Genomic DNA, 8621 nt, shown 5'->3' with positions numbered 1-8621 from the left:
GCCCATAATTTTCCCCAACTGTGCATGTACACAGTTATTTTTAGTCCCTTATAATTTCTTTGTATTTTGTTGCTCAAGATGTTTGTCCAGGTGCAAGCACTGCAGCCACTGCAGCAAAATGTCCCAGGTTCCAGGCTCTCTCATGCTCAGTCAAGGGAAGGCCTTTATTAAGCTTGGGATGCTAGATGTGTAAAGAAGATGGGTGGGAGTCAGCTGGGGGTGAGATTAAAGATGTGGGAGTGAGAAAGAATGCCTTTGGGGCAAGATCTCTCAGGAGACATGACTCGATGGGCTCCAAAGCAGATGTAAAGAGATGAGCTTTTTTTTTTTTTTCTTTTTTTTTTTTCCTTTTTCTTTTAAATAATGTTATCATCTTCCTGTGAGATGCTAGGAAACAAGGTGTATTGGGATGGGCAACGTGGTCACTGAGTTCAGTAGATTCACTTTTTTCCATGGCAGACAGTTAAAGAAGCACAGCTTTTTATTATGGACATTTTCAAAGAAGTGAAAAAGTAGGGAGAACATAGCATCATACACCTGTTACCCATCTTCAGTATCAGCATATGGCTAATCTTGTTTCAGGTATTAACCCCCTTCATTAGTTTAGAGCCAATCTTAGTGAGTATGATCTCAAGAGGTTAGCTCTCAGGGATCGCTGAAGAAAGAAAGAGGAACCTACAAGTGATTTGAATGTAGGCATGAGGGGTGATCCAGGAAGATGGGAAGGAATAATCAGGAGGCTAATCCCTTACTGGAAATCATTTTCCTTCATGTAGAGATTGGAGATGGTTGCCTTTATCCAGTGGGGTTTTTTTTTTTTTTTTTCCCTTCCAAATTTTCTAGCTTTTGTTATAAACTATGGGACCTGGCATTGAAAAACAAAGCCAAAAACAAAACCAAAAAACCATGCCTGTCACATATGCTGGCCTATGCCACAGCCACAGCAACATGGGATCCAAGCCACATCCACAACCTACACCACAGCTCATCGCAATGCCGGGTCCCCAACCCACTGAGCGAGGCCGGGAATTGAACCTGAATCCTCATGGATACTAGTTGGATTCATTTCTGCTGAGCCACCATGGGAACTCCCCCAGTATTAATATTAAACTGAAGAGTTCTTAGTTCCCCATTTACATTTCTGAAAATTTCAGTTTTAAAGAGCGAAAACTATTAGTTCTATTCGAAGCTCTTCCTCACATTGCATTATGTCCTGAAAGTAGCATAATGCCATGATGCCCAGTTGCCCCAACCCTTGCTTTGTCAAAGCAGGACCTGGACTGGGTGATCAAAGCTTCCTGGGATGGTCACATCTCACTGTAGGTGGTAGCATCCAAAAATAATCTTTTTTCAGAGTTCCCTTGTAGCTCAGCAGGTTAGCAGTGGTTTGGGTCGCTACTGTGGCACAGGTTGATCCCTGGCCTGGGCCAAAAAAAAAAAAAAATCTCATTTTCAAGGTGTGCGATGTTATGAAAAATTTGGGAAAGACTTCTGTGAGGTATGAGCCCATTTTACAGAAGTGGAAACTGAGGCTTCCATACCTAAAGTCCACACTTAGAAATAGCAAGTGAAGAACAGAACCAGGATTCGATACCAGGCCTGTCTGCCTTCAAAGTCCAAGTTCATTCCACCTTCCTCACATTGCTAAAAACAAAACCGAACCATATCAACAACATACCTAAGTTTTAGATTGGCCTATGAAGTGCTTTGACAGAAGAAAGGGGGAGTTAAGAGACAGGGAATGAACATTTCTCATATACCTACATTGCATCTGGCGCTTTTCATATTAAGTTTTATTTAATCTTCTCTCTTTTTTTTTTTTTTTGTCTTTTTTCTATTTCTTTGGGCCTCTCCTGAGGCATATGGACGTTGCCAGGCTAGGGGTTGAATCGGAGCTATAGCCCCCGGCCTACGCCAGAGCCACAGCAACGCAGGATCCGAGCCGCGTCTGTGACCTACACCATAGCTCACGGCATGCCGGATCCTTAAGCCACTGATTGATCGAGGCCAGGGATCGAACCTGCATCCTCATGGATACTAGTCAGATTCATTTTCACTGAGCCACGACGGGAACTCCTAATAACTCATATTTGTGTATGGCAAATGTAGCTTTCACATGTTTTATCTCATTTGATTCTTACACCACACTTGTGAAATAGGGAAGTTTTAGAGGTTACCCATCTTGACCCAAAGGTGCACCCCTAACATAAAGCCAAGTTGGGATTAGAAGTCATCACTATTCCTCTAACACTGCCAGCAACAGGCAGTGGACATCAGTTCATGAGTATTTCATCACCATCCCAGTTTTTCAAGAACTGAAGTTTAGCAGATAGCTTCCCTGTCTCTCCATTTTCCAACTATCCCCAATCAACTGACTTTTAAGAACTAATACAGAAAGGAGTCTGGCCCAGGGAATAGCTTTCCTCTTTGGGTAGAGGAGCTGTTGGCCTGGAGCAGGTGTTAAGGTCAACGTCTTTCCTCATCAGGGTGACGGCTAGAATGCCCAGGTTCGCCTCATCTCTTCCCACAAGATCTTTCCTGATGATACTCTTACCTGACCTCCTGCCTGCAGGCATCTTAACATGTAGGCTGCCTTAATATATATGCCCCCTTCACAACAGGATTATATAATTTTTTTTTCTTTTTTCTTTTTGTATTTTCTAGGGCCGCACCTGCAGCATACAGAGGTTCCCAGGCTAGGGGTCTAATCGGAGCTTTAGCCAGCGGCCTCCGCCAGAGCCACAGCAACACGGGATCCGAGCCTAGTCTGCAGCATACATCACAGCTCACAGCAACGCCGGATCCTTAACCCACTGAGCGAGGCCAGGGACCAAACCTGCAACCTCATGGTTCCTAGTGGGATTGGTTAACCACTGAGCCACAACAGGAACTCCAGGATTTTATAATCTTGAGAGTTTTAATTCGATTTCATTTTAGAGATAGGGAAACTGAGCTGGAGAAAAATTGAATGTTAGAACCTGCACTTAAACCCAGGTCTTTTGACTGCAAATTCAGGACCCTCCATGCCCCAAAAGCAATGGTGTAATTTCATTCATTAGAGACTTTCCAAATCAGATAATAGTCTTTACTGGCTAAAGAACACACAAAACAAACTCTTAATTTGATATTTTTATTTATTTGTTTTTATTTATTGATTTTACATTTTTTTATATTTCTTTTTTGGCCGCCCCAAGGAGTAAAGAGTTCCCAGGCTAGAGATCAGATCTGAGCCACAGTTGTGGCTTACTCCACAGCTTAGGCAACCCTGGATCCTTAACCAACTGTGCCTGGCCAGGGATGGAACCTGTGTCCCAGTGCTGCAGGTAGGGCATTGAGCTTCCTTTTGAAATTCCTTCAAAATGAGATTAATCATTGTAATTGTGACTGAAAGGTGCTTTAGTTACCTTGGATGGTTTGTTATAAATCTCTAGACCTTAGAAACATAATATTTAAACAATTTCTATACCCTGAAAGATTATGAAAGATTTATGGTGGGACTTACTCAGCAAGTCAAAAAATAGTGTCAAAATGTCAAAGAATATTTGATTTGATGTTCATTAAATTAACTCAACATGTTACATGGTTCAGATCTGCATTTTTTTTTTTTTTTATGAAATCTACTTGGGTTGAAAATGATAGTTAATGGCATTGTCTTTGCTAACACTAGTTGATGCTCTTCTGCACAGAGCCCATCTTGATAGGAAGTTCCAGGACAGGTGGTGGATGGCATCTAGAATGTAAAACCAGAGGAAAAGAGTACAAATAGTACCATTTTTTTCCAAATATTTGGTATATTTGATGACATCAAATTTGTAAGAAATAAATAACTTAATCCATATTATACCCAATGTTGTTTATAAATCCTGGGATTTCTTCTCATAAGAAACCAACATAAATTCTGCTTCAAGATGGTATCCCTGGAGTTCCGTCGTGGCACAGTGGATATGAATCTGACTAGCATTCATGAGGACACAGGTTCGATCCCTGACCTCACTCAGTGGGTTAAGGATCTGGCGTTGCCATGAGCTATGGTGTAGGTTGAAGACAGGGCTCGGGATCTGGTGTTGCTGTGGCTGTGGTATAGGCCAGCAGCTATAGCTCAGTTTTGACCCCTAGCCTGGAAACCTCCATATGCTGCTGGTGGGGCCCTAAAAAAGCAAAAAAAAAAAAGGTAGAATCCCAACAATAGTTTTCTCTCATCCATTTTTGTAATTTCTAGTTGTAAAAAGGAGATTCAGGCCATCCCATTTTAACTAGACTAATGTATTCTGAGGTTTCTGAATTTTCAAGTTATGGCTAGTTTTTACGTTTTAGGGCTGTTTTACAGTCAGATGATTATACGATAGTTTATTTAAAAGGCAAAAAGAAATGCCAACGTAAGCCTGCAAATATTTACTCCAACTTTTAAAGCCTGTTAATAGCTCAATTCAGGTAGCGTGTTGTTGCATGATTCATGAAAGCTGGATTTCTTTTAACTGTACGTAGAACACTGTTGAAATGAAAAAAACAAAACAAAAAAACAATGGCTATTATGTCTTGTTTCCTCTGAGGCTTGTAGTTTAGTAATTGCATTAGTATTGCATTCTAGAGTCCCAAAGGAAGGACGTTAAAAGCTGGTGTCGATTACGAGAAGTTACCAGAAAAGGGGACAGGAGGAAATAACTGAGAGAAAAATGAAAGAAAGAAGGAGAGAAAGGGAAGGAAAAAAAGTAGGACAATAAGGATCAACTGTATAGCATAGAGAACTGTATTCAATATCTTGTAGTAAACTATAATTGAAAAGTCTGAGACAGAATATATATAACTGAATCAATTTGCTGTACACCAGAAACTAATGCAATTGTAAATCAACCATACTTCAATAAGAAAAAAAAGAAAAGAAAAGAAAAGAAAGAAAGAAAATGGCCTGGATCAAGTGTCTTACATTCCTTGCTGACCAGCTCACTAATTAACTCACTCCCTCATTCCTTTGGATATTAATGTGCTAGAGATAGGACTCTAGGCAAATAAACTAACCTCTTAGCCTGGGTTCTGGGGGAAAAAAACAAGATTAAGAAAAAAAAGTAAGGAAAAAAACTGGAAATAGTAACAATTCTGGCCTCAGAGTTATTATGAGGGTTAAACAACATAATAGACCTGAAAGTACTTTGAAAAAATTCTCTGTGGAAGAAAGTTCTCTACAGATGCTACAAGCCTAAGAGATGTTGTGGGTTCTTTTCCAGACCACCACAATAAAGCAAGTGTCAATAAAGTGAGTCATACAAATTTTGGGGTTGCCCAGTGCATATAAAAGTTATATTTGCATTATAGTGTAGTCTATTAAGTGTAACAGTATTATGTCTAAAAGAAATAACTTTTAAATTAAAAATATACTGTGAGTTCCCATCACGGCACAGCAGAAACAAATCCGACTAGGAACCATGAAGTTGTAGGTTTGATCTCTGGCCTGGGTCAGTGGGTTAAGGATCTGGCGTTGTCATGAGCTATGGTGTAGGTCAAAGGCACGGCTCAGATCTGGCGTTGCTGTGGCTGTGGTGTAGGCCTGCAGCTATAGCACCGATTAGACCCCCAGCCTGGGAACCTCCATATGCCGCAAGTGTGGCCCTGAAAAGCCAAAAAAATAAATTAATTGTAGTGTAGGCCACAGACTTGGCTCAGATTTGGCCTTGCTGTGCCTGTGGCTTAGGCTGGCAGCTGCAGCTCTGATTCCACCCCTAGCCTGGGAATTTCCATATGCCAAGGGTAGGGCCCTTCACACACACACACACACACACACACACACACACACACACACACACACACATCGGTATCTCTTTGAGTAGTGCCTATTGTGAAAAAAGAAAAAAGCTGTAGTTGTGCATACTTAAGATATGCTATCTTATTGGGAAGCATGTGGAAGTTCCCAGGCTAGGGGTGGAATCAGAGCCTACACCACAGCCACAGCAACGCCAGACCTAAGCCACGTCTGCAACCTCCTCAGTGGATCCTTATCCCACTGAGCGAGGCCAGGGATGGAACCTGTGTCCTCATGGATACTAGCTGGGTTCATTGCTGCTGAGCCAAAAGGGGAACTCCAAGATATAGATACAATTTAGATGGGAGATATTTTCAGAAAAGTCCTTTCTGAGAAAGTGATATTTAAAACAACATGTTTATAAAGTGATACTGAAATACTTGTATATTGATGATTCTAGAATAACATAACTTTTCATGGAAGCTATGGGTAATAGTATGAAATGAATTTTTTCTTATGTATGGATACTCTAGTTTTAAAAAGTAAATTGAACTATAAGTAATTAAAAGTAATTATAAGTAATTTAAAAGTAAATTGAAGCTGTATTTGTTTGCCTGCTATAATTATACTTTTTTTTTGTCTTTCTTTTTTAGGTCTGCACCCGTGGCATATGGAAGTTCCCAGGCTAGGGTCAAATCAGAGCTGTAGCTTCTGGCCTACACCACAGCCACAGCAATGGCAGATCCAAGCCACATCCGTGACCTACACCACAGCTCACGGCAATGCCAGATCCTTAACCCACTGATTGAGGCCAGGGATAGAAACTGTGTCTTCATGGATGCTAGTAAGATTCGTTTCCACTGAGCCACAATGGGAGCTCCTGTAATTATACATTTTTAAGGAACTTTTATTTCATTATCTTTGTATGACCTGGAGTAAGCCATAATTATTATTGATTGTTACAGATAAAGTATCGATTGTTTTGTGAAAAGATTTTTCTTTTCCTCATGTCTCCCAGTTAACCAATGTTTATCTCCCTCTATATAATGGAAATTATCTTCTCCCCTTTTAATTTATCTGTTTTAATATTAATAGTCTACAGTATGTGGGCTGTATCTCATTTTTAAGTCTTATTTATGTAACCACATAGTGTTTTGTTTCCAGTAAAAAAGTTACTTAAATATTTGGTTTAGAATACATCTACATTTTCAGGGAGAATACACTGGAAAAAATTTAGCAAACTTTAATGGCCAAATAAAATACTTAGAAAGCTTTTTCTAAAAAGTAAAATATGTACTCTCTCCCTACATTGTATGAATTATCACCTTATTTTCTATGGAAACTTACTCCTTTAAATAGTTTACATTAAAAATAAAGTTATCTTAATTAGTGGTAAGAAATATTGATCAAGGAGTTCCTGTTGTGGCTCAGCAGGTTAAAACCCCAACATAGTGTCCCTGAGGAGGCAGGTTTGATTCTGGGCCTCGCTTAGTGGGTTAAGGATCCAGTGTTGCAGCAAGCTTCAGTGTAGGCCTCCCATGTGGCTCAGATCCAGCGTTGCTGTGGCGTAGGCTGGCAGCTGTAGCTCTGATCTGACCCTTAGCCTGGGAACTTCCGTATGCCACAGGTTCAGCCCTAAAAAGAAATAAATAATAAAAATTGATGAAAATCTTTTATATTCCATCCTTACCTCTGTGCAAAAACTTTATGTAAAACTGTATATTTCAAAGTATAAAAGCAATGTGTATGGGGAATTTCACAATTATCAAAGCATTAAAAGGCTGTTAATTTTTTATTTGTTGAACAACAGTAAAGTTTGTTAAATGGCAGAAATATATTTCCTCAGTTCTGATTCTTCTTTGTCATAGCTTACAATATCTGAATTCAGGATTTGTTTTACAATAATTGTTTATGATTAGTGCTTTGAGTAAAATAAAATAATTTTTTTTCCAAAAACCTCTTCCTATTTAAATCGATATGCAGCTACAGTTGACCCTTGAACAACAAGGGGTTTAGCTTTTTTTTTTTTTTTTTTTTTTTTTGTCTTTTTGCTATTTCTTGGGGCGCTCCCGCGGCATATGGAGTTTCCCAGGCTAGGGGTCTAATCGGAGCTGTAGCCGCCAGCCTACGCCAGAGCCACAGCAACGTGGGATCCGAGCCGCATCTGCAACCTACACCACAGCTCACGGCAACGCCGGATCGTTAACCCACTGAGCAAGGGCAGGGATCGAAGCCGCAACCTCATGGTTCCTAGTTGGATTCGTTAACCACTGCGCCACGACGGGAACTCCAACAAGTGGTTTAACTGCTGGGTTCACTTACATGGCTTTGTTTCAACAGTAGAACTGCAGTACTATGAGAATCCTCTGTCGGTTGAATCCTGGCATATGGAGAACCCACTATAAGTCAGACACATAGGGATTTGCACCAGTGAGGAGGAGCAGCGCCCTTAAACATTTTCCTATTCCAGGGTCAAATGTAATGGCATCTTAGAAATGGCAAAATACAGTGTGATGTACATATTGATGTCAACAGCAAGTCTTGATTTCATCTACCTGGGGTATAACACCGCAATACCTTTTTTTTTTTTTTTGTAAAGAGCCATACCCACGCCATATAGAAGTTCCCAGACTATGGGTGGAATTACAGCTGTAGCTGCTGGCCTACACCACAGCCACAGCAAGAGGGATCCGAGCTGCCTCTGGGACCTACACCACAGCTCATAGCAATACTGGACCCTTAACCCACTGAGTGAAGGCAGGGATGGAACCAGTGTCCTCATAGATGCTAGTCAGGTTCACTGCCACTGAGCCACCGCAGGTATCCCTATTTATTTATTTATTTAGCTTTTTAGGGCCGCACCTGAAGCATACAGACGTTCTCAGGT

This window comes from Sus scrofa, chromosome 7 (genome assembly GCF_000003025.6).
Source record: "Sus scrofa isolate TJ Tabasco breed Duroc chromosome 7, Sscrofa11.1, whole genome shotgun sequence".
Classification (NCBI taxonomy): Eukaryota; Metazoa; Chordata; class Mammalia; order Artiodactyla; family Suidae; genus Sus; species Sus scrofa.
The sequence above is the reverse complement of the archived record's forward strand: the minus strand, read 5'-3'. Positions refer to the sequence as shown.